Below are 26209 nucleotides of genomic sequence, written 5' to 3' on the forward strand. Positions count from 1 at the left end.
TACCCCCATTTGACTGGGAGGTGTTGCAGGCCTCAATGGGAGTTTTATCATTTCCAAATGGGAGCATTTGCGATGAAATTAAGGCGGCATTTAGGGCGTTTTTTGGTATTAATTAGAGAATTTATGGATGCAATTAAAGGCGTTTTAGTTTACGTGGGGCGACCACGAAGCGAAATGCTTGGTGGCGATGGGTCACGCGCTTACACAGCACCCAACGGATCACCACAGGCCAAAATGTCGGACGCCGGACACCAAGGCTCAAGGGAACGGGGCCGTCCGAGGAGCTGCCGCCCGAGCGTGCGTTTGGCCCGCACTACCGACGCTTGTAGCTATCGCCGGCGTCCGACACTTTAGCCTGCTGTATCCCGTCTGCCACTGCGTAAGCGCGGCGGCGTCCCGCCACGAAACATTTCGCCGCGTGCTCGCCACACGTGACACAATCGACGGCCCTGGGAATTCACGAAGTCACGCGCACACGTGGTCCAATGACGAATGAACCCATCGCTGCACTTCGACTTCCTTTTCCTTTCACTGATCGCAGAGCCCCTCTTGGCAAACCTTGTGCTGTCATGCAGTCGTCCTCGCGAAAATGCTAGTAATCGGCAGTGCCTCCGAGGTCAGCAGGGGCCTTCCGAGAGCAGATGCTACTCGCTGAGAGGAAAAATACACGACACACACACACACTAAAGAGAACAACATTTATTATACACCAAATGTAACAAATATAATAAAATATGTTCTTTCTGCCAAATCAAAAGCATTCCTTGTACCATTAAAAAACTGTCTGGATTAAAAAAAAACTACATCGTAAACATGCCAGTCAATACTATTGTACACGTCCTAACACAATAAAATTAGTGAACGCAAGAAACGATAATTTAAGAAATCTTATTTCGTCCCATATTGAACCATAAATACAGAACCATTTGTTTGAACTGTTACTTTGGGCAGACATTCCACAATATTGCAGCCTATATATATGTTGAACTTGCATGACTAAGCCACCCAAAATTAACAGTGGACTGTAGAATGAGGCCGACCAGAGGTGGTATTTTGCATGAACTAGCACAAAACATACGATGATAAATACCTAAGTACTAAATTAAGAAATTGGGACTCATCACGCAAACGAGCTAAAACATTTGGTTTAGTGATTGCGTTGCATTTTTTAGCAGGTTACTAAAGATTAAAAATTTATTTATAGTGTTTTATGAGCCAAAACCATCATATGATTCTGAGACACGCCGTCGTTGGAAGGGACTCTGGATTAAGTTGGGCCACCTGGGATTCTTTAATGTACGTTTAAATATAAGTACACAGGTGTTCTTGTATTTCGCTCCCATCGAAATGTGGCCGCCATGGCCGGGATTTGATCCTTGGTCTTTTTGTTTATGACTAGATTTGTGAAAGTTCCAAACAGGGTCCCCTATATACAGGGTGATCATTTTTAAGTTTTACACAATTCTTAAAAATAACCTGTTGCAGATATCATAATTCTAGTCCTTAACTGTATTTGTCAGAGATGCGGACATTACTTTCACGACAAATCGTAGCACATATTCAGCTAATTAACAAAAATCCACTAATTATCTTTTGAATTAAGTACTTTACGGCCGATATTGCAATTTACGAATTGTAGCCGGTGAGTTTGCAAGGCATATCCACTTGGAATGAATTTCCATAATGACACCAGTTTGGAGATATATGCCATCAAACTTGCCCTAAAAATGCACTGTTTATCAACTTATATTTTTAACAAAATGCTATCTTCTCCATTGAAGCACAAAAGTAACTAGAACATTCATGTATTTCGTCCCACACTTTGGAAATAATATCTCGAAACTGGTGTCATCCTGGAAATCCATTTCAAGTAGATGTCTTGCAAGCTCTCTGGCTACCATTTGTTAATTGCAATATGCGTTGTAAACTAATCAGTTAAGAAGTTAATTACTGAAATTTTCATTAACTAATTGAATATGTGTTTCGATTTCTTGTGCTAGTAATCCGCCTCTTCAAATAGTCCAGCTCAAGGACAAGAATTATGCTGTCTGCCACAGGCAATTTTTAAAAATTCCATAAAACTTAGAAACGATCACCCTTCGTATTTATTTTCTAATAGTGCATGAGTTGTGTTTGTTTAGTTGAATATTGTGTTTAGTTGTTCAACTAAACCTTGTTTAGTTGAATATTGTGCAAGCAGTGGTTTTTTCATCTACCCAGTGCAAAATATTAAGCCAGCATTGTAACATGTTGCAAATGGAGTCACGAATAAGTACCTTCCCTGATCATATCCAACAGTAGCAACTTTAGATGAAATAAGTCGTGCTTTCTCATGTTCAAGTGCCTTGTTCTAAGATATTGTCACAGTATGTAATGTAACATATCGAACGTAACAATATCAAATCCTCCTTCTCACATTGGCCTCCCATCGTGTGATCCCCCAAGCTGAGGTCATTTGAAATTGCATTTAATTGCACTTGAAACAGCATATCGCTCTTATTTAAGAAGCACATCCTATTGCAGTCACCATCCAGATATAAAATACTTGTCTGCATCAAGCTGTGAGGCAGCAGCACATTTTTGAGGAAAAAGCCTACCTTTTCTATTGAATTGGGCTGCGTACTCGGAACACTACTATGCAGTTGCAGACAGGACTGGTAGTGTAGCAACCGTAACAGTGTGAACTTACATAAAGGAGCAAAACTGCGTGAACTTCAAATCATTATTCTCTCTTAGGAACCATGCTTTCCAATTATAGCATGGGGATAAAGTAACTGGCAAGCAAATCTGCATTTCATTCAAGTAAATACCATACTATTCATGCTACCTTGCAGGGTGCACACTACATTCCCTTAAAACGTGAATTTACGACCTTGCCACGAGTTGCTAATTGTATTGGTGTATCGTTGATCGAGAGTGGTAGAACGGGATATGTACGCCTCAGGCTAGAGCACATGTTTCGACAAGGAGACTTGGCTGGTCGAACAGGGAATGGCTCAGGCTAAATCCATTTGTTCCCTTGTAAAGATGTTGGCTTCAGCTTGTGACCTTCTTTGTTGGCCAACTCTTGAACACTAATGTCGCAACCTTCCTGTTTGCCCTCATCTTGTTCAGCCTATTGCTGCACACAGAAGCTGCATTTTCTTTTAAAAACATTCAATGAGGTCAAGGGCTTTGTGCATGGCAGTGTCTGCAAACAACTTTTTTTTCAATGAATGACAGTTTTGGTGCCTTTCTTGAGCATTCAATAGGGAAGAACCAAAAATTAAGCTAACAGACTGGCTATGCCAACAAGTAAGCATGAAACAGGGGAAATCAAGCTCTCTATGGATGTGGAGTGCCATTTCTTCATTTCACACCATGCTTGGGGTCAGCAGGACTTCCTAAAATTGAGAAAGTTTTTGTAATGAAATACATATTAAAAGTATTCTGTTTATAATCTAAAAAAAGTCTATTTGGAAATTCATATTTAGGTGGGACCAGCACCAAGTAAAAAGACAAAGTAAGGGCTTATAGAAAATGACACGCCGTGCTGAATGACAACTGATTTAATTTTACAACAGACAAACAGTCAAGTACTCTGGAATGCTTGATAAAAGCCATAAAAAACCTAAGAAGCAGGGAGCAGTTACACACAATAATGTATGTGCATGGAAAATGCACCTGGTCATTGGTTTGCAAACAAGTATGCCATTTCCTTATCAGTTCACAAAACAGGTCCTACACTGAAACATTTTTCCTTCAATTTGGCAATTCTGTGGGCTTTGATTATTGCTTGGGTGAGTTGGTTGCTCTTCTTACTGCTATTAGAGTATGGTGAAGTGCAATAGATGGGACAAGGTGAGGCGAGACAGACGGGACAAGCGCAACTGACAGCTGAACATTTATTGGAAAATTTCGCTGCAGCAGGACATGCGCCCACGACACCCCGAAACCAGGAACAAACAGAGCAGGCACAAAAAAGAAAGAAATATGGCAAAGATCGCTAACAACGCATTCACACTCTCTTATGAATGTGATGGTAATTGGGAAGGATGTGTACGCTGTCAACTGCGCACGACTGGCCCAAGAGGAATAAACAAGAAAACAGAAATAGAAGAACTAGCTGAGCTGTGGCTACCTATGAGTCGCACTTCTTTGGTTAAAGTGCCCCCAAAGCCACAATAACACACTTTTGCACTGCAAGGCAAGATCCCTCATTTCTCCTTATTTCAAACACCTAAAGTACTGTCGCAGCCTGTCACTCAGGCACTGGTCAGTCTGTCCCAAGTAAACATGACCACAGTTTAACGAATCCTGTACACGACAGAATTAGCGCATGGGACATCTGACACTCACGTTTCGTCATACAGTATTTCCTAATTTGACTACCCGCGACGCATTTGCACAGTTGTGCCGACTTGCATGGCACAGAAAACACAAGATCCACCCATACTTCCCTGCTACTTTCCTTAAGTTGTGTGAAACCTCAGCAACACATCCACCCCTTCAAGGGGGCAACACTTATGTGCGTAAGGTTTCACACAACTTGATGAAAGTCACAGGGAAGTATGGGGTGGTTCCTGTGTTTCCTGCACCATGCAAGTTGGCACAACTGTGCAAACGCGTTATGGGTAGTCGAGTAAGGAAATACTGTACGAGGAAACACGAGTATCAGTATGTCTCATGCGCTACTTCTGTCATGTGCAGAATTCCTTCAAGCAGCGGTCGTGTTTACTTGGGACAGACTGGCCAGTACCTGAACGACAGGCTGTGACAGCACTTCAGTTGTTTGAAATAAGAAGAAGAGGTTGGATCTTGCCTTGGACTGCAAATGTTGCGGTTGCTATATGTAGTTGAAGAATGTGGAAGTTGTAGGCCATGGAGAAACAAAATTAGAATGCGAGCTTTTTGCAGCAGTGTTAATTGAAAATTATTTTCAATTCTGGATCTGATACGTGAGTTAGCGTGGCTTTGGTGGCACTTTAAACAAAGAAGCGCTATTCACAGGTAGCCACAGCTAAGCTAGTTCTACTTCTGTTTCATTTTTGATGTCTCTTGTGCCAGTTGTGCGCAGTTGACCAGCGTACACATGCTTCCCAATTATCACGTTTGAAGAAAAGATCGTGCACATGTTGTTAGCAATTTTTGCCGTATTTCCTTGTTTTTTTTGTGCCTGCTTTGTTTGTTGCTGGTTTCAGGTGTCTTGGGCACATGCGAGCATTGTCCTGGTGCAGCAAAATTTTCCAATAAACGTTCACAGTTGTCAGTAGAGCTTCGCCCGTCTGTCTCACCTCATATTGTCCCATCTATTGCACTTCACCGTACTCTAATATGCATCACCAACTGGCCCAAAGTTCTACTTTCTGAAGTTTTTATTGCTACTTCGCACTTGTCAAAGTCAGGCCAACAGCCATACTGCATACAATGTAGAGCTATATGGACTGGCAGTTCATGTCATGGATTTATTCTGGCTTAATGGCATCACAGAAAGTAAACAAAGATGACAAGCAGGACACAAGTGCCTACTCTCAACTCTAGCTTTAATAACAAAACAGAAATCGCACATAACATGTAGTGATATGAAGTGACGTCATTCATTCAAAAACAATTTCTTCATCCAATGTAACTGAGAATGAGCGATGCATTTGTCCTTTGCATTGTGAATCTGCCAAAGCTTAATTATCTTATGTACTCTCTGGTCATAATTTCTGTTCAATGCAGAAGTTTGGGCTTGTTTGTGATAACGGAACTTGGACATCATAACAAGCAGGAAAGAACGCGAACACGAAGAGATATAGACTAGCGCCCATCCAGTCTGTGTCTCTTTGGGTCCGCATTCCATTGTGCTTGTTATGATGTCCAAGTTCCATAATTTTAGGCTATAACGAGTTTTGTGGAACACAAGAATGAACCAGCATTTTTTAGAGTATGTTGCAATGTGCGGATGAGATTTGTTAGGCACAAGCCTGATTCACCCCAATCTCAAATTAATACAATATAGGCATAACAAGATGGCCATGGCCAACTGTACACAACCTCTGTTGCACAGTGCATCACCTCCTTCAAATCGTGCCACACGCAACAACCAAATTGTTTTCCTGGCTGCAGTATTTTTTCTCACATCAGAGCAAATCTCTGTTCACAAGCTTCCTACAGAAAGAAAAGCATTTAGCCCATAGGGACCAAGTGCGCTTTTGCCCATGAAAAAGCACAAGAGCATACGAAACAACTGCGACCATTTTTTACTTGGCTCATCTCATTCATTATATTCCATCGTCATGCCTAATTCAGTTGTGCAAATCATATTTTCACAGGCCCTTGTTAGGACGGTTTTGTGCTGTGACAAAAAAAAGGCAGAAGTAAAAAATAAAGAAGGTTGGTTGTGGCTTACGGCATAATATGCATCCGGCAAACTAGGCCACAAGTGTTGTGTACAGTCTGGAATCCTCAAAAGGTTGTGCCTACATTGGACAGATGGGATGCTGTATTAATGCGTGTCAGGACTTGTTGCTGGGCTAGTTGGTTCATCTTATTCCGTAGTGTTTAGACGCAACCAAGGACGGAAAAAAGTCAGGACAGGAAAGAACGCTCTTTCCTGTCCTGACTTTTTTCCATCCTTGGTTGCGTCTAAACACTACGGAATTAATGCGTGATTGGGGGAGCATGACTCATCTGTGTGAAACAACCTGCCCTCATGCATTGTGAAACACTAACAAATGTGGCAGCAGTACTGTGTTCAACAAAACTCACATTGTAGCCACGCATCATGACCAGACAGCATGCCAGGCAATTGTGGCTTCTGAAACTTAAAAAGAATGACAAATGCATCAGTCATCTATCAGTTGCACTGCACGAAAAATTTTAATAGATAACATCACATCATATCACCACTTGTTATTATATATTGTCTGTTTCTTGATTATAAAGCTTGAGGTGAGAGCTGAGGCTTGTGTCATGTGTGCACATCTTTGTTCACTTTTTGTGGTGCCATTACACCAGAATTGGGATAACCAAATGGCCACACGCTGCTTTTGTCACATTATAGTGGTGCTCGCAAAGCAGGAAGACAATGCACATAATACCACGCCATGTCAGCATGCCCACTCTTTGCACACACAGCAGATTACCTCTAGAACAAGGTGCGCAGGCTGCATATGTGCTCAGCTGCATCGACAGCCATGTGCGGCGATGGCTGCGCTAGAAAAGAGGACGTGCACACCAACTGCCCCCTTGGGCCCCTTTCAGGGCCCTCTTAAAAGCTAAGTTTGTAATTTCTTGTTTCTGTTATAGGCTAGTGCAAACAAATGAATTTGTCTTATTCCCATTAGGAAATCTTGTAGATTAGGTAGACAATTTATGAAAGCATAGATTTATTACTTTTCACCTTTCTGTCGGAATATCGTACAAATGCATAAGCAGTACTTATCACCTTGTTTCATGTAAGATTTTTTCCATGCTGAAAGAAAGGCATACATTTAAAAAATAAGCTTGGTTGCAACGTGTGAAGGAATTGTGTGAAGTCACATAAAGGGTTGCTGAAATAAAATATAGTCGCGACCTTCCTGTGACTGACTTTATCTAACACACTGAAAAGGAAAATGACCTTTTAAACAACAGACTCAAAAAGAAGAAAAAAACCCACAGCACATTATTACAAGAACTGCAGCGCAATAACACCCAAGGACGACACAAAGAAACGACCAGGACGAGCGCTGCACTTACAATAGGTTTTATTGTAGCCAATTTCACATATATTTCATTACACAAACGTCATTAGCTGCACATGCGTAGAAAGACCATCTCTTTATCTGTGAGTTGTATCGATGGCATGCTAACACACCTTTCCCCCCCCCCCTAGCCGGGAAATATGTTCTGCTTCAATAATTTCTCGAGTGAAGCGCGATTTGCTTTTCATAATGACAGACGTGTTATGTAGGTCAGGTGAACAATCCTTACATGTTAAACAATGACAAGCCAGGAAACCTTGAAAGTCTTTCCCTTCATGCACGTTTTTCACGTAGTTTCCATGCTCCCTAACACTTAAGCTAACGTTGACGCATCTCCCAGATTGGCCAACATACACCTTTCCGCATCTTAGAGGGATTTCGTAGACTACACCTTCTGCACAATCAACAAAGGGTGGAGGGTGCCTATGTGTTGTGCCGCAGGCTTGCTGCTTTCTTACCTCTGGGTGGGTCATTGTGCAGAGCTTGGACAGCCTGTTAGGTGCGGTGAATACAACTTTTACGTCGTACCGCTGGGTCACCTTTTTCAGGTTGTGTGAAAGCTTGTGAACATACAGTATCACCATGCAGGCAGAAGGTAGCTGTGATACCGTATGTACACAAGCTTTCAGGCAACCTGAAAAAGGTGACCCAGCGGTACGACGTAAAAGTCGTATTCACCGCACCTAACAGGCTGTCCAAGCTCTGCACAATGACCGACCCATAGGTAAGAAAGGAGCAAGCCTGAGGCACAACGCATAGGCACCCTCCACCCTTTGTTGATTGTGCAGAAGGTGTAGTCTACGAAATCCCTCTAAGATGCTGAAAGGTGTACGTTGGCCAAACTGGGAGATGCGTCAATCTTAGGATAAGTGTTAGGGAGCATGCAAACTATGTGAAAAACACGCATGAAGGGAAAGACAAGGTTTCCTGGCTTGTCAATGTTTAACATGTAAGGATTGTTCACCTGACATACATAATACGTCTGTCATTATGAAGAGCAAATCGCGCTTCACTCGAGAAATTGTTGAAGCAGAACGTATTGCCCGGCTAGAGGAAAGGTGTGTTAGCGTGCCATCGATACAACTCTCAGATAAAGAGATGGTATTTCTACGCATGTGCAGATAATGACATCTTTGTTGGATAGTGCATATATATGTGAAATTCGCTACAATAAAACCTGTTGCAAGTTCACCGCTTGTCCTGGTCATTTCTTTGTGTCGTCCTTGTGTTTTATTGCGCTGAAATTCTCGTAATAATGTACCAATGTGCCCAACTCGCCACATTATTCATGTTTTAAGCGTTGTATGTGGGCGTCTTGGTTGCAAAATAATCTAAATCTTGCATCCTAGTCTGGTGCGTAAGGCATAAAAGGCTCTTAGTGGAGTCACCTGATGCTTTTATATAAGTTATTCAGTTTGCATGATCTTCTACAGAAGTAGCTGTGGGCACTTTTGCCGCAATGACAGTACTGTTCACAGTATTCGTCGCGGGGAGCGCGGCTTGCCACTTGTAGCGGTCACAGATATTGATCGCCGACTGTGCCAAAATATGCAGCGGTCTGAGTAAAATCACTAACCAAAAGAAAAAGACATCACTTGGGTTCAAGAAACGAGACAGAGTAACCCGAGAAATAGTTCAAGGCTCCAATACACAAACTGTCGCTCTTAAGAAATGGTGTTTCTCATAACATTTTAATACAGTCCCTAATTTAGTACAAGTTTTCGTATGATGTTTTGGTTTCTTCTACACTACAATGATGTTGCTTGTTAGACACTGGTGTTTTGATGTGCACGTTCTTTTGTATTGCTATAAAGACAACTGTGAAAAAAGATTTGCCTTTGTAACTAAAGTTTGGAGACAGTGCCTGTCAGCTCATATTTTAATCTGTTTTTCATTTCATCTGTGCAATTACACCAAATGTAAACTACAAAAATACCCGTAGTCAGAATCACAAAGGTACACACCTGTGTAATGATTCTGCTGAGATCCTAGGAGTGGTCAGCCACACAATGCAGCACAGGTAGAATGGCATCCTGAGTTAAAACAAAATAATAAGAATTGTAAGATGCATATCAAAAATTTTATGCTGTGAGGCATTTCGCATGTATACTAATCACCACATTTGCATGCAAAACAGTTTTGCAGAATAGTTAAGCAAGGTAAATCAATGTCTGGCCACGGGACTGTCAGCCAGTGCTACTCATGGCAATGGTGGCGTATATAGCATATCGTTTCAAGTGCAGCTTTTGCAGGGTACATGAATTCAAGAAAACTTAGGTTCACATAATACATGAGACCTACAGTTAGAAGGATGTGTTACATCCAGCACCAAGGCCACGAGTGGCACTGCCTAACGCTTCCAGGGCCAGACTTAGTACACACGCAGAAATTTGCAACAAAGTGAACAGGAGGAAGAGCTGTTGCTTTAACTCAATAAAAGATTGCATGCTTCATGCAGATGTGAATACAGCTCCTATCAGCAACGAGTTGTCCTTTGGTCCACTTCACTTCTGTTCTTTTTTTCTTTCCTTGTCTTCATTGTTTGTTGGTGCCATATGGTTGTGACGAGCAGCTCAGTTCCTATTCTTGTTTTACTACATGGTGTAAAATCATCCAAACGTGCTTAAGCCTCTTAAGAGTAAACTTCAACCATTTTGTTTGAACAATATTTTTCTCTTTGTGTCACACCTTAATGTACTGCTAAAAAATGCTAGACAATGCTATACAGAAGAACCTACATCCACACAATCACACATCTGAATAAAACTGCACAGTCTATGACTTAAAGATGTATACATACACATTTTATACATGTCTACAATGAAAATATATGTTACTGTTCTAATATGCACACTTAGCATACTGCATAACAGTCAACTGGTTCCAAAATGGTTTTTTTTTGTTATCACACATACGATGGCTCCAATTACAAATTTAATTCTGGCAGTGACTGAAGACACTCCCAAAAACTTTCTAATGCAATCAACGAGAATTTTCAAATTTAGAGCAGTTGGACACAAATAAGGCAAATAGTTTTATAATCCTAAATAACGAACTGTTATTGTATATGACGGTAAAAGGCCATGCTCCTGAAACATCAGCACTGTTTATCATATAAGCACATTATTATATTTTTACTTACTTTCCTAAGGATTGCGCTGAGTGATCTGCTCATGTGAAAATGTTTATGCATAGCTGTGTCGTGTTATCACTTGTGTTTTCACATTTGTATTAATGCTACTTTATGTGCATGCAAGCGTGCCCATACTACCTTAAGCTGAAGGCCAAACACTATGCTTACACGGTACATGCATTTCATAATACTAAGCAGTGGACTTAGAGAATGAGCAACTGTATAAAAAGTGTGGTTCTTTGGACACACATCAAATGACATTTGCCTGGAAAACAAACATTTTGCTAAAATCATGACTTACTCCAATTGGTACTAAGCATAAAGCATCAATCAAGAAACTTGCATTTACCAGACACCACTATAGACACTAGGACCTCTTTGGCTTATTCACAGTCTGGCACAATGTGCTTAAGCTGCCTGTAAACCCTGGAAAGTGTTCATGATACTTTTTTTAAATAGATGGGAAAACTTGAGAAGGACCTAAAATTAGGGTCGGTGAAGCAAAGCAACTTTTTAAGAATTCCACTCTGTTTATATGCATATGTTCTATGCATATGATGGTGAAGGCAAATGATGTACTTGAACTGTGTTTTTAACACGCAATACTAGAGAGCACAGTTTTGCAATAATGTGATAGAGAACAATGATAATAATGCCACACAAAACAACCTAGTGAATATTTTTTAAACTAATTGCACAAGGTTTTCGTCGTTATTCTGATGCACACATCTGCACACTGTGCACCAAGTCTTGTCGGTTTTATTTTTGTCACATAGTAATTTACATGATACATTTGTCCTCAAATACGTCATGTTGGGCTCCTTCAGTATTTTTATTTTCTTACTGGAACACACATGCCTATATATGTCTTCTGCCCCATGGAACAGGTGTCACAGCATTCCCTCTAACTGAAGCCACAAAACTAGCCATTGCAGGTAAAAGATACAGGGTAAAAAAAAACTAGGTAAGAGCCTACCTATGCCTCTGTTGCTGAAAAGGGGAACTTGGAAGGCGTCTGATGTCCGGCTATGAAGCTGCTTCATCCTTACAGCTGGCAATGAAACGGCTGCAGTCTTGAAACACAAGTGAAAAATTAGACACAGCAATGTTACATAGAGCCCGCAACAGCATGGCCGCAAGTTGATACGGGATTACTTCCGCTGCTACGCTGAGTTTTGTATGCTGTTCAGCTTACATTATTGGTAAACTATGCTTGCCAAAATTTTATATTTTAACAGGCTTTACTCTTTACAACAAAAGCCGTTACCCAACTCATGCCCCTATGCACTTAAGCCATGAAATGTTTACTGATCACATAAACTGAATGGCTTCCAAGACAAATTATTTCGGTCAAGAGGATGCATAATTAATGAGTGTCACTGACATTGAATACCAAGGTAGTATCTCTTTTTACAATAGACAATGGCGGACCTAAAGCACATTTTTGTCAGATTTGGGTTGATCAGCCAGCCATTCTTTTTTTTACCAGCAGCAGGAATTGAGTTAATATTACTCGTGCACAGTACGATCACACTGTCAAGTGTGATAAGATCCTGAGTTTGAAAGGGCGACATTGTATGAATTTGGTATGTAGAAATCAAAACTGAATATCTGTACGCAATGGTGCAGCAGCAAAACAAACATTAAACAAGTCAAGGCATCCAGTGCACAGAGCGGGCAGTCGAATAATAACATTGTACAATCGCCGACTATATAGATATTGCATAGTGCTTGCATGGGAGGCGTAGTCACTGCATCAGCAAATAACACAGCCACCGCGCTACGTTCCCGTGATCTATCACCGCCAACGCTGTCGCGTAAATTAATGTTTGGTCAAGCCAACCGCATCGTTTTCTGCTCGCGAAGGGTAGAAAGACGGCGTATCCGGTAATGTGAACGGTAATCTAAAGACCAAAGTCGACGGGTGCTGGCTCCCCAAGCTGCGCGGCTAGGCGCAGCAATCGCGCACTGCCTGCACAATCAGCGGCGTGGGCGCAAAGAGACAGACGCCGGCCCGGAGCGTACCGGCAAATCTACACAGTGCACGCTTAGTAAGCGACCTACTGCACACAACCGTACGAGGGGATTGGCGCCACGTAAGCGGCAGCTAGCAGATACCGCGCACAAAGAAGCGCCGAAACCCGCACACACGCGCGTCGCAGTAACGAGTTGACACATTTTAAGGCCGCGGTTAGGCGGCGAAGCTTGGCGGCTTAGCTCACCCCGCACTGCACGGAACTTCTCTGGTAGTGGCTTGCGCTTGGGGAAACATCACGAACGCTCACAGCCATCCTATTAACAGACCTCGAAGACATCGCAAAGTTCCTCATCATCTAAAATCATGTTTTCTAACTACTCTCGCTCCACTCTAAGCACTCGCTTCGAATACGACAAAGCTCGCACAAACACGGTGATCGTGCAAGGCAGTTTGCAAAATGGTTCGGGACGGCCAACTGTTGCACTGAGGCCTTCAATAACTCGTATCAGCGCCTCTGAACACATATGCATACACAGAACGTGCAGCGGTCGTTGAAAATCACTTACCGTGGAGTCTTGGCTGTTCGAAACTGCGGGAGACACCAACGACGGCAGAACAATGCGCCGACGCTGGTGGTAATGGCTGCCGCTTGGTCGCTTCGAGCGCGCGCACTCCGAAGACCCGTCGGCGCGGCGTTTCGAAAGTTTCGGTACGGTGGCGTAGTTTCGGGTTTGGCGCGGCATTCTCTGCAGCGCCTGCAGCGCTAGCGCGGCTACTCCAAACAGAAAAACAACGCGGACGCACATTGCGCGGGATATTTCGAATCTGAGTGCAGAAATTCTACTGAAATTGTCGCTCGGGGTGACAGCCATGTTGGTCATGGCAGGCGGCACCTGGCGGCTGAGTTGTTCTTTAGCTGTTTGGCTCGGGTTAGATATGGGCGTATTCAGCACTCCCTATCTACCCAACGCCAGTTATTTTTTGAGAACCCCCATTTTACTACCGCAACATCCCCTTAATGTTCATCTGAATGAGGTCGAGGGTAAAATAAAGGTTCTAGCTTGTTTTACTCCATCTCGTGGGAGTAACTGTTTTGAGCTTGGGAGGAAAAAGGGCATGTCAGCTGTTAAAACGCCCATATGGGCTAATTTGTGTTTACAGTGATAAGCCTCATGGAGGAGCACCATTGATCTGCAGTAGCGGCACCATTGCTATACGGCTAAGAGTTGGAATACACACGACGCCGACAAAATTTTTTTGCAGATTTTCTACACTTCAGGCGACCTGATGAGTTTATTGTGTATTGCCACTCCAAAGAACCTGCGATACCCTAGTAGTGCAGGTTGAGGCATTTCTCCTTTATGCGTTTCTTACTTGTTCTCACCTCTATGAGCCTTTTGGTCCAGACATATGAAAGGGTGCGGCCACCTAACACCCTACTCCGCGTGAGCCATGGCAGTGCTTTTGTCATGGCACAAGCTCAAACCCCTTGAATTTAAATTATTCGATATATTTCCAAGCGCTCTATGACGCCATTGTTGGAAGGTTCGACGGGAATGCGCTGCGCTCCAAATACAGATGCCATTGGCATACAGTGTGATGCTGACGCCATGGGCCAAGTTTCTTCTCAAATGGATGTGTGCTAAATAAAATAGCACCAAACTTGACACAGCTCCATGTACTATTTACTTCACAAAGATATAAAATGCCGCGGGACTTTCTGAAGTAGACATAAAAAGTTGAGATCCTTGAAATGAGTAACTAATGCATGCTTGTATCAGTCGTTTTAGACCAAGGGCTTCCAAAGCGTCATATATTGCTTTGATATACGGAATTGCAATATATAGGTGCCTATACTACTGCAATATATTGCAGTAGGTGTCATAGGCACCTACTGCAATATATTGCAGTAGTTGAGTTTCCACTTGCCAACTCTTTTTTTATTATTATTGGCGAGCCAAAGCAATTTGACATATCTTGACGGAAGCCATTAGGTTCTTGCGGAGCAGCCTTCCTTGATTCCCGGAACCAAGTTAGTCTTTTATAAATCATTTTTCGAATAGCTTGCCCACGCGACTAAGCGGAGATATGGATCTGACGGAGGCTTGTTGACTGTTTCTTGGAGTTCTATATAGGATTTACTTTAGCAAACTTCCCTCCCTCTGGGGCCTCAACATTCATTCATGACGTATTGTGGAACTCAACATAACACAGGCGGAATATGCGGGGCAGTTTTGTGACAGCTTCATAACTCAGCCCGTCACGGCCAGGTGATGAGCGTCAATACTTGCTGCCATGATCTCCTCAAATAAAAATGGCAGGTCTACGGCAGGAACAGCTCCACCATAGGTGGACTAAACTAGTGACTCGTGTTTTACAGATAAGGTCCTGCCACTTTGCAAAGGAGCTTACTGTACTGTTCTCCAGCCTCTTTCAGTGACGCGCGCTTATGTAATAAAAGCGCAATTGAAGGTAAAGTTGTTTTGGCTATCTGTTGATAGATCTGACGATGCGCCAGATCTTGCTCAGTTGTTTTCACATTGCTAGTGTCCCACAAAAGTCCATTTACCGCTTCAAGCGCCGCTTGGTGAGGTTATGCCGGATGCGTATGTGCTCGCCGACAAACTTTGAAGTCTGCCTCATCCTTTTTACGGAGAGATATTTTTTATTTATTTCATAATACCACCAAAAAACCCCGCAGTTGTACTACATAGGGGGAACAGATACATGAAATAATGCGAGGTTTGCGCGTTACAGAAAAAAAAAAACGTTATACAACATTACGACATCTAGCAAACAACACAAATAAAACGGTACACAACTTACATCAGGCAAGTGAAAATTAGAAGAAAATACAAATTTGACTGAGCAAACAAATTAACAGCAATAAATAGGTACAATATAAGAGGAAAAGAAGTAAAACGAGGTCTTGCTCAGAAACTGCGTAAGTTGTCAATTTAACCAATAAATAAGAGATATGAAAACACCTGTACAATGTATGCAATGTACACGCAAATCGGTAAAACAAATAATTACCACAAGTGCTATACACACTCAAAAACATGCAAAGAAACCTTAAATATTACATGATGGATAATTACACTAACTTTTGCGTAAAAGTTCTTGCAAAGTTGCGACATCGCTTTGAGTAGCAATGTGTGATAGCAAGTTATTCCATGCAACTATTCAATGAAAGAGTTAGTATAGTGACCTGAGCGACGAGTTATGCGTTTTAGCTTTAAAATATGGTCTGTGTGTGGAAATATGACTGTCGGTGGTTCGATGATCCGGTGAAGGTACGGATGACGATAAATTGTGTGCAGCAGCGAAAGGCGGGCACCGATAAGATAAGTCGTCAAGCTGAGTGCGTGCTTTTAGTGGTGAAGTGCTTGTATAGTGTGAATGATCAGAAAAAAATGAAACGGGCGGCGGTGGTTTGGTAGCGATTCGATTTCTTGGGGGATATAGGTTTGCCAAGGATCCCAGATAGCTGATGCCTACTCGGTTTTTGGGCGTATTCATGTGATGTGTCCTAGTCTACGTAATTGAGCGGTTGCGTTTGAGGTTGCTTTTGAGGAGACCAGATGAGCGGTTAGCTGATGCCAACGTCAGGAGGATGTGATGATGCCACGTTAGATCAGACTGTAAGCGTCAAGCTTTGCTTAATTTTGTACAAGAGTTTTTTTTATCTTTCGGCCGACCTCCGCATGGCACAAACCCTTCCAAATTCTTCGTGGTTGGTAGGTACATTACAAAGCTTGATTGCAGAGCGGGTATTTTGTTGGAAGCAGTCGGCTATTGTCGATACTAGTTCTGCGTTCGTATTCCAGGCTCTAATCCCTTTGTCCACGGCTTCCCTGTAAGCTTATCAGTGTACGGTTTTCAGTTTTTTCTGCGCGACGTCCGAGGGTGAATATCGGATATAAAGATGAAGTGGTGATCTCTGCCTCGAGAGTCGAAGTCAATGCACCAGCCGTACATGGGAACAACCTGTCTTGATACGAGTGGGACGTCAATGTAGCTGACAATCTTCGGGTTTTTCGGGAATGTTGTACTGTGTCTGTCGATATCTGTGTCTGTCGTAGTCTTACTTGTCGGTCGTTGGTTGCTTGTGTCACGTAGGATTCTTTCCGAAATAATCAGTAAGTAACGGAATGAATATGTGTGACCAAGTTCATGGACAGTTGTCACATTACATTACACGTTACATGTCGCCGTCCCTTCTCCATGCACGACTGTCCTCGTGTCTAAAAAAGCACTCATCTGCCAGCGTTGTATTGCTAACCTCCAGAGAAAAGACTTTAGCCCCGGAACATCGACAAGAGTGAGTCGATGTTCCGGGGCTAAAGACTTGCATCAAAACATGCGCCCACTCTATCGCCAACGTATTACGAACATGTTAATGAGCGCACACTTGAATCACTGCGCCAAAGCACAGGTTACAGCGACTACATCGACAGGACACGAATGGTTGAAGCTGAATGGTTTCTGGTGGTCCACAGGAGCAAATGAGTTACTAGCCATAATACATATTTGCTACAAGATTTTACAAAGTACAGAACAGCTACGTTCCAAGAGTTGTGTGCAGCAAGAACAAATCTATTGCAATTGAGCACACCTGCGAGCGATTAGAATGAGAGAGTGACCACACCGATGAACTTCCCTGAGTCCGAAACGTGACAAGCCGCTGGTTCAAAATATTTGCCGAATAAAGAACGAAGAGAAAAACGCACCGATCCTTATTCAGTTCATAAGAGGAAAGTTTGGATAGCTTGGAATACACTTTTATCCTCGCCGTCAAAACAAGCACCATATACGCTGCTCGCGTCATTTGGACACAGCTTAATGAGCTCCCAAATTGTTTTTACGTGCTTTTACCTGACGACACGAAGCCAAAGCCTCGTGTCGTCCACTCAGTCAGCCTCTGCGATATCTCTCGAAACAGGGGTTTCTTGAACCGCACTTGCCGTCATGTACAGTCTGTTTCACACTTAGGGGAAAACTCGATGCGCCTTGCAAGGCGCTCTGAGTTTTCCCCTAAGTGTGAAGGCGTTCCGAGTTTACCCCTAAGTGTGAAACAGACTGTACATCCATTGTAAACACGAAGGCAACATAGGCAGCTGAGGCAAGCTATAGACGCGTCATCACGTGATCAAACATGGCAGCGCTTACGGGGTCGCCGCGAAAATGGTCACTAAACAAGGCGAGCGTTTCATCGAGGGATTCGAACAACGCTGTGGTTACGTAAATTTCACGTCAGGAGATTGGAATAAAAACAGATTATAATTGCTTTACGTTAAACACTCCCTTATGTCCTTATCTTAGTATGCAGTCAGGGTTCCTTTTCTTCAAAGCAATTGTGAAAAGATGTGTTTGTTTCTCTTAATTCTTATTTATATATCTGTTATATCGTCTTTTTATAGCCACGATCTCGAGATTGCGGTCCCTTTGGTAGCGAATCTCTCCATTTCGTAGCAGCTGATAAGCCACAATTGGGCTATTTGCCGTGCGTCATATTGATCGCAGTTTTTTTTTTTAGTTGCGATGGCGTTAGCGGTATTCCCTTACACATATCTTTGTAGCGACGATGAGCGTCATACCCCAGTCGATACAATGTTTTTTTGCTTGTGTTGCTACCCCTGGAAGCAACAGTAGTAATTGCTCTCGAGGTAAAAGCTATGCGTCCCATGCTGACGTCACTTATATTGTGCGCCATAGCCTGTCCGGGAGCGTTAGCATCTGGCAGTGAAAGAGAGGGGGAGCACTGGGCACGTGAACTCCCCCCCCCCCTCCCCTCCCAGTCCCGGCATCTGGTCCCGACGGTGTTATTTAATGATATTTCACTTGGATAGTGTGCATTTGATTTCAAGTCGACGGCCTCGCGGTCAGCGCACGGTTCTATCGAACACTCGATTAAGCGAACCCCATTGTTGCGCGCTAATGAGCGCAAAGACTGCATCCCTGCGCTCCTGATTATTCCCAGTAGAGGCAGCTAGGCCTCGCTGACGGGCCTGCAGATTTTAGCTCGAGGCAAAATAATCGACCAGCACGGGGGAGCCGACGCAAGTCGGACCAGCAGATTGTCCGGCTGCCCCTTTTGTCGCGTTCACTCAATCATTACAGAGTTCCTCTCGATGTGCTCGGCCGCAAATGGCTTGCCGCGTTCGTTTTACCCTTTACTAACTGCCTACGGGTACCGCTATGCATTGCCCTGCAATGCATATTGCTTTTCTGCTTCTTTCGTTTCACTTTGTGGTGTATATGGTTCTCTGCTTAGGTGACATACGCAGGCACGCTGGTATGCAAACATACAGCATGGACACAGACCTTGAACTGTTCATTCGCTTGAGACTAATGCGCTTGGTAGAATGTGACACTGACACTTGCGCATAGGTGCAGATAGAAAGTATGTATAAGGGGTGACTGTGCTGTTTGTGGTGACCGGGATAACGAGGAAACTATCGAACATATTTTTTTATTGCGATAGCAATTATATGAACACTCCAAAGCAGATTTCTGCCGTCGGCGTCGCCGTCGTCGTCGTCGCCGTCGCCGTTGCCGTGAGGTTCCGTATGACGTCAATGGAAATGAAATAGTCGCCGCGCGCCGCCGAACGCTGTATGTGCGAGTGAAAGGGCGCGAGGGACGCGCTCTTTCACGGGGAGTGAACCCACGGCGGAGAACAAACGCGCGTTCTGCGCCGTGCTTCCTTAAGGGCTGCACAAGTAGGCGTCTCTTTCCTCCTTTACAATCACCATATATGTAGAGCAAACGCGCCTTCTTCCGACGCGCGAAAGGCGGTGGGGGGGGGGGGAGGGGGAGGGAAGGGAGGTGACTTTTAGGTGTGGCACCAGGTGCCTATTTATATCAGAGGCTCCTGCAACAGTCGGCAACGCCGCACGCATTTTGTGCGAACGCGGGCAAAACGGCGACGGTGTCGCCTTTTTTTTTTATTGCGATAGCAATTATATGGACACTCAAAAGCAGATTTCCGCCGTCGCCGTCGCCGTCGCCGTGAGGTTCCGTATGACGTCAATGGAGATGAAATCGTCGCCGCGCGCCGAACGCTGTATGTGCGAGTGAAAGGGCGCGAGGGGCGCGCGCTTTCCCGGGGAGTGAACGCACGGCGGAGAACAAACGCGCGTTCTGCGCCGTGCTCGTTTATTTTGTCTTCTACTTTGTATCATTTTTATACCTGCACCAATCCAACGAAATGCTTGTACATGCATTATTTCTTCGTTGCTACTTTTTTCGCTTGCTGTAAACGGTTGCTAATCAAATGTAGGGGGTTGAGAGCCCGTCAAGCTGCCTTATCGGCAACTTTTAGTGCGAGAGCAAATATATGAACCCTCCAAAGCTAATTTCTGCCGTCGGCGTCATCGTCGCCGTCGCCGTGAGGTTACGTATGACGTCAACGGCGATGACATCGTCGCCACGCTCCGGATGCTGTATGTGCGAGTGAAAGGGCGCGAGGGACGCGCGCCTTATAACGGGGAGCGAAAGCACGTCGGAGAGCAAACGCACGTTCGGCGCCGTGATGATGATGATGATGATGATGATGATGATAAGTGGTTCTTGAGGGAAAAGGGAAAGGTTGGCGCTATCTTCTGCAGCCCTTGAGGGAGCACGGCCCAGCGCCAATGCCTCCCTGAAGGGCTGCAGAATTAAGTGTCTCTTTCCTCCTTTCCATATATAAAGAGCAAACGCGACTTCTTCTATCGCGCGAAAGGCCGTGGGGGGACGGCAGGGAGGGAGGGGAGGCGACGTTTAGCTGCGGCACCAAATGCGTATTTATATAAAAACGTTGTGAGCCGAGAAGGTGGGTAAGATTTCCGACGCTGCTCGACGAATGTCCCGTTCTGATCTAGTCGCACACCTCCGAGCCACCCCCAGAGGCACCGGCAACAGTCACCAACGCCGCGCGCATTCGGTGCGAACGCGGGCAAAACACCGACGGCGTCGACAACAGTTCTGCGCGTTGCTGGTGCTGCTGTATGTCCAAGTTTATACAGCTGATAAAACCACTATCCTTACTCCGTATAGCTCTCTACTAATTTGCTAGTAAGTGGTTCGTGGGGAAAGGGAAAGGTTGGCGCTATCTTCTGCAGCCCTTGAGGGAGCACGGCTCAGTGCCAATTAATTTGCTATCGCAAACTTCGCCTTTCGGGTGAAACTGGGACAATTTTTTTTTTCGCTATTTCCGTCTTTCTTTCCTCCCCTTACTCTTACCCTCAATGTGGGTTAGCAAACCAACTTCCCAGCCGGTTATCCTCCCTGTGTTTCTCACCTTATTTTTCTGTCTATGTAGTTTTGATGTGAAACCACCAACTAAACTATACAAGGCACACGGAACACATGCATCAAAGACAAAGAGCAAGTTATGATTCTGCGCGAAACATTTCATGTAGGAGTTTGACGCAGCCGTCATAAGTCAATCGGTCAAGTGTATACATGTATCACCAGAGTCAAAGGAATGAATAAAGAGTTGCTAGTGCACAAGATATGTGTTCGTTTCTTGCTTACGTGGCAGTGCACCTGTGCATGTCACCTAGGCAGCGCAACTTACATAAACCAACGCCAACACTCACGTCGAAACTCATCCAAACTGCATTGCGTGTCAAATGACGCCCGCATTGCTTGCCTTGTAGCAAAGGAGGGGCGTCGGTGCGTATGTCATCACTCGAGACTTGTATATATGCATCATTCGATGCCTTTCTCTTGAAATGTTTGTGGTCTACCGGACCGCATTCATATTTTCACATTATTCACAATAGCACAGCCCGCGTATGTCACCTTCCTACAGCACAGTAAAACTCAGAAACGTACTTTTGAAAAAGACAAGCCACTCCCACATTGAGAGGCTGACTTGTTTCCCTGCCTCAAGCAGCTCCCTTTACGATGAAAAAATATTTCCAGCCGTATTACGCGCGACCGTGAAGGATGACTGGTAGACGCGGGATTTGAAGATTTAGGGCCACTGACATATTTGTCTATCGCTTTGTGAGTAGCAATATAAAGCAGAGTGAGCTGCGAGTTTCGCGCATCGTGAAGTACAGATTGACTGGATTAGAACGACTACGATTAAGACAGACACTGGTACTTTATTCCTCCATTGTTCCCTATATGGTTACCGGCGCCATGTACACAGTTAGATATAACGAACACAAAACACTATATGCTTTTATCGTGCATAGTTTCCCACTGGCTGTACAGACTTGGCAGTGTACCAGTACGTTTGGTATGTCGTCCAGAGCTTGGCGATTGGTGTACTGAAAAATCTCAATGGCACTGGTATACCAATGTTGAGGCGCTTAAGCCGGACGGGTCAGCGTCTGTCGAAAATGATCGTCATTATTCAAGCCAAGATTTGAGAAGACTTGCTTCATCGAGCGCTATGATGATGTCACCAAGAGCCGGGCAGACATGTCATTATCAGAGAATGGCAGTGTTTGCCCCACGCATGTCTGTGAATATCCTTATTGCGCCAGGGAACAAAGACAATCGTGGACGGAACAAAGTCAATCGAGGAGAGCCACGGCGTCGGGCTAAATGTAACGAGCGAAATGTATGCGTTGGTGTGGACGAGCGAAGGGGGGCCCAATTTTCTCTAAGCTTCTTGATCAAACCCTCAAACAAGGAGTGTACAAAAGTGAAGCGGGCAAACCATGCACGTTCCTACAGGCGAACAGTTCGTTAGCAAAAGGTTTAGCATAAACGTTATCAAAAATGTTACCACTCAAGAATTAGCAATAAGAGCGATCTGGTCGTAAGATAGAGAAATCGAAGGAATTGACTAAGCCAAATGACCTTCCATTATATTGCACGCCTGCGCAATTTAACTCACACTCTGATCATGGCGTTTCACAATGACCAAGGGATCAACAAAAATTATACAGCAATTTGAATAATTATCTGCTAATGCGTAATCATTCTTTGGCACGGCTGTTACTTCGCTTTAGCTTATCTAAGTCGCTAGCTTATGCAAGTTTACTGAACGCTTCCCAGCATCGCTAATCCCAGCAACATTGAAGCGCTGCGCTTCATAGAGGCCTCAGAAGCTGAGTATCCACAATATTGTGTGCAAGATTCCGTATACGTAACAACACTGTTCTACCCGTCCGCGCGTACATTGAGCAAACTGGCTAACCTTCATGCATTTCTCGCTATTTTTCCTCCTCCAGGAAGTCATCAGTGCCGCTGCTGATGTCTTCTCAATAAAACGGGGAACGATGAGAAACACTTTTTTTTTGCGATCGTCAGTGCAGATAAGCAATCTACGAAGGGCTGCACAGGATGCGCTAAAAAGGGCTAGGGCAGCTGTTTCGATTTATTGCGTCGATACAATGTTAATAAAAGATCAGTGGAAATTTACGTAAAAGTAATCCGTTACTCTTGAGTGCTTCCTTAATTACTTTCGAGATACAATAATTAGCCACTGTAATGAAAAAAAGTTGAATTAGGTAATTGTAATTGTCATCGGTTACATTTTTTTTTCTGCAACGTGTACAAAGCTGCCCAGAAGGTGCGGTCTTTCGACTTGAAATCCGTGTTTAAAGGGCCCCTCAACAGGTCTGGCCATGTTGAGCTGACAAGCGCAGTGCATACAGTGCACGCTAACGATCGCGTCTGCTAAGTATTACACCGCTATTCGCCGCAGAAACAGGTTAAATTTCAAACTAAACGCCGTTCGCCCATCTCCTCGCGGGCGCCGCGCTTCCAGATGGGTCGAGTCGACGTATATCGCACAAGTGCGCCTACGTAGATCGCAGTGCTGTGAGGTCGCTCGTAGTGACACGTGACTTCGAGATTTATTCAAGGCAACATCAGGTATTTGTGTAATCTGTTGCTCCATTAGATGAAATAAAGTTTAGAGAAATAATAAAGCATACAAACGAATGACTGCGTGTTCTTGTTTTACTTCGCACCGCAGCAAGAGAGGTGTACTTCCGTTTCGTCTGCTTGTTCCGACGTCGTGCAGTCAAGCACGCTGACAACGAAATCATGCCATTTTCGACCATGTTCCAGCGCGCCATCATGGTCTGTGATACGCTTGTGCTGTCTGTCTCAGTGTTCGTGCAGCACTGACTTATACTGCTACTGGGGTGTTGTCGTGCACAGCGCGCAAAATCGTGCGCTGAGCGATTCAAAACAAACGCAACAGCTTGCGCTCTTGACCGTCACCGGAAGTGCGCAGCGCAGCAAAAAAAAAAAAAAAATTCGAGAAATAAAAAAGAAAGAGGCGGGGCCCGCGACATATGCGTCACGCAATTCTCCAGCTTCGGCATGGGATAACGAGGGGAAGTAATTTGGCTTGCGGAGGCTAGACGCGGCAGCGGGAGAGAGTGTCTCTCTTGGCATTGGCGCTCGCCTCTTGAAAGCATGGTTTCACGGCACAGAAATATTTCTATCTCGGCTATTAATGAACCAATTTGAAAGCTTCTTGTGATATAATGCTCCTATAGAGGGCACATTACAACTTCCAGCGTATAACCAAAATTTGCTATGTGGCCTGGTGAGGGGCCCTTTAAGCGCCGCCCGCGGCTCCCAGCGCCGCGCATACAAATCTTGGAGACGGTGGCGTGCTCGGACTGAATTCCGTCATATTCGCTAACCCCAATCTGCACACCTAGACTGCTTGGTTGTTATTTAAAAGGTGCTGTTAAGGTAATTAAACAATTAGCAGCCATTTAACTTTTCCAAGATTGATTCAGTAATTTCTACTGCTCATTTATAGCCAATTTATCCCAAGGCAAATTCGTTGTGGTTGACCTTTAGGCCGAACCATCCTTCATATTTTTTTTCTGAGCTACAGCATGTTTCGGCTGCTGATGTGCAGCTGCTGCCAGCTATGCCGCCTTGCGTTAGCGTGTTGCATGGTTGGTTTTTTCTTGACACCAACACAACTCCTACACAGATGGCAACAGTGTTCGCTGACCAATTTCCCGAAAGTTGCGCAGCTAGCTGCTCAAGAACGATCGCGTGCTTGGTAGCACTCGCATGCTTAGTGAAATAAACTGAACCACTGAAACAATTTTGTCCACAAAGAGATATTCACAACTGGGGAATCCATGCACGTGCATCGTGAATTATCTTGTGAAAGCCTCCGCACAAAGCGGGGAACAGGTCAGGTATCAAACTCACAAATATGGTTTTATTTGACACGAAGCATATCTATACGACCCAGTCAAGGTAAGAAAAAAACTAGAAAGAACGTACGGGACAAGTGAAATTCAACGTGCTGGGGTGCGAAGGGAAGTGAAGACTAGAAAAGCCCTTCAGCTTCTGTTTATATAAATCCTAATATGCCGTATACAACTAAATAATAAGACTGTCACTGTGAATAGAACAATGAAATATTCCATCTGCAAACTTTGCCGAAGTAACCGAAACGGATTCCTTTCAGACAGCCTTAGTGCACTGTTTAGAGCGTGAGTATTTTTTTTTTTTTGTAAAAGTGTATGGGAGCGTTTCGTCGTCGCAGTCAAAATGTTGTTTGAGATTTTCTATGAGTTTATAACGAACAGCGCCATATGTTGTGCAGTTTAACAATTTATACTATGTTCATAATGATTTCGTAATATATTTTCTACTTATATGATATCTTACATAGCATTTCTTTTTCGCAACCGATGCTACACTTTGTATTGTTATTAACCAGCTGCACATTTTTCTCTGTCCTCCTACCGATATGAATATTCAGAAATTTTATGGAGCATTGCCTGATACTTTTGTTGGATTTAAAATTCCTCTACTCCTAAGTTGTGCCCCTCGAAGCACGCCAGGTATTAAAAAGCTTTTTTTCCGCTATTTTTCGCAACAAACGTGGTTTCTAAATTGCTGTGTGTTATTTTTTTTTTCTTGCGCGTGAGCAAACAGCCCTTTTGTATCAATAAACATTGGTCTACTTGCACAAGCCCAACAACGTGCTCACATATGTGAATACAACGCACTTTTTAGTCACAGTGAATGCTCGCGACACCAAACTTTCTGGCAGTGGCCGGTTCATCCCGTCACTGCATTTGTCTGCATTTGTAACTAAAGTGGCCGGATTGTTTCTTGCAATGGTTATTGCCGGATGTTTTCGCCACACCTACACTTCATCGCATGACAGCCAAAGGCCGTTCGCCGCTTTCACCCTGCATCAAACATAATTCTCCACAAAAAAAGCAGAGTGCGTACGAGAGAAAAGACTGTGTATACGAAAAAGTTGATAGCTTTGTCGCTTACAGAGTTGTCCGCAAACAAGGCCCGCCTTGATTGGGGAAGCCGCAGAGTGTCGTTATTGATGGCCGATTTATGGATGTGTAAATTGTTTAGTCTGACAGACACAGAGAGACAGACCGAAAACTTTATATTGTCCTAAAGGACTACTTGTCGTATAACAACAAA

General features: G+C 44.0%; 1 long non-coding RNA gene across 2 annotated transcripts; it reads right to left on the reverse strand.

The window, feature by feature from the left end:
- Window positions 1–684: 684 nt before the first annotated feature.
- Window positions 685–13875, reverse strand: LOC119459600 (uncharacterized). 2 transcript variants are annotated; one of them, XR_007467909.1, is made up of 6 exons: window positions 13387–13875; window positions 11819–11915; window positions 9674–9742; window positions 6733–6787; window positions 6374–6443; window positions 685–3383 (listed from the first exon to the last, which is right to left on the reverse strand). It is a non-coding gene; the product is annotated as an uncharacterized LOC119459600 (long non-coding RNA). The 2 variants fall into 2 exon arrangements; XR_005193701.2 differs by lacking the exon at window positions 6374–6443 and having other exon boundaries at window positions 13387–13847.
- Window positions 13876–26209: the final 12334 nt, after the last annotated feature.

Source organism: Dermacentor silvarum, chromosome 7 (assembly GCF_013339745.2).
Source record: "Dermacentor silvarum isolate Dsil-2018 chromosome 7, BIME_Dsil_1.4, whole genome shotgun sequence".
NCBI classification, from domain to species: Eukaryota; Metazoa; Arthropoda; class Arachnida; order Ixodida; family Ixodidae; genus Dermacentor; species Dermacentor silvarum.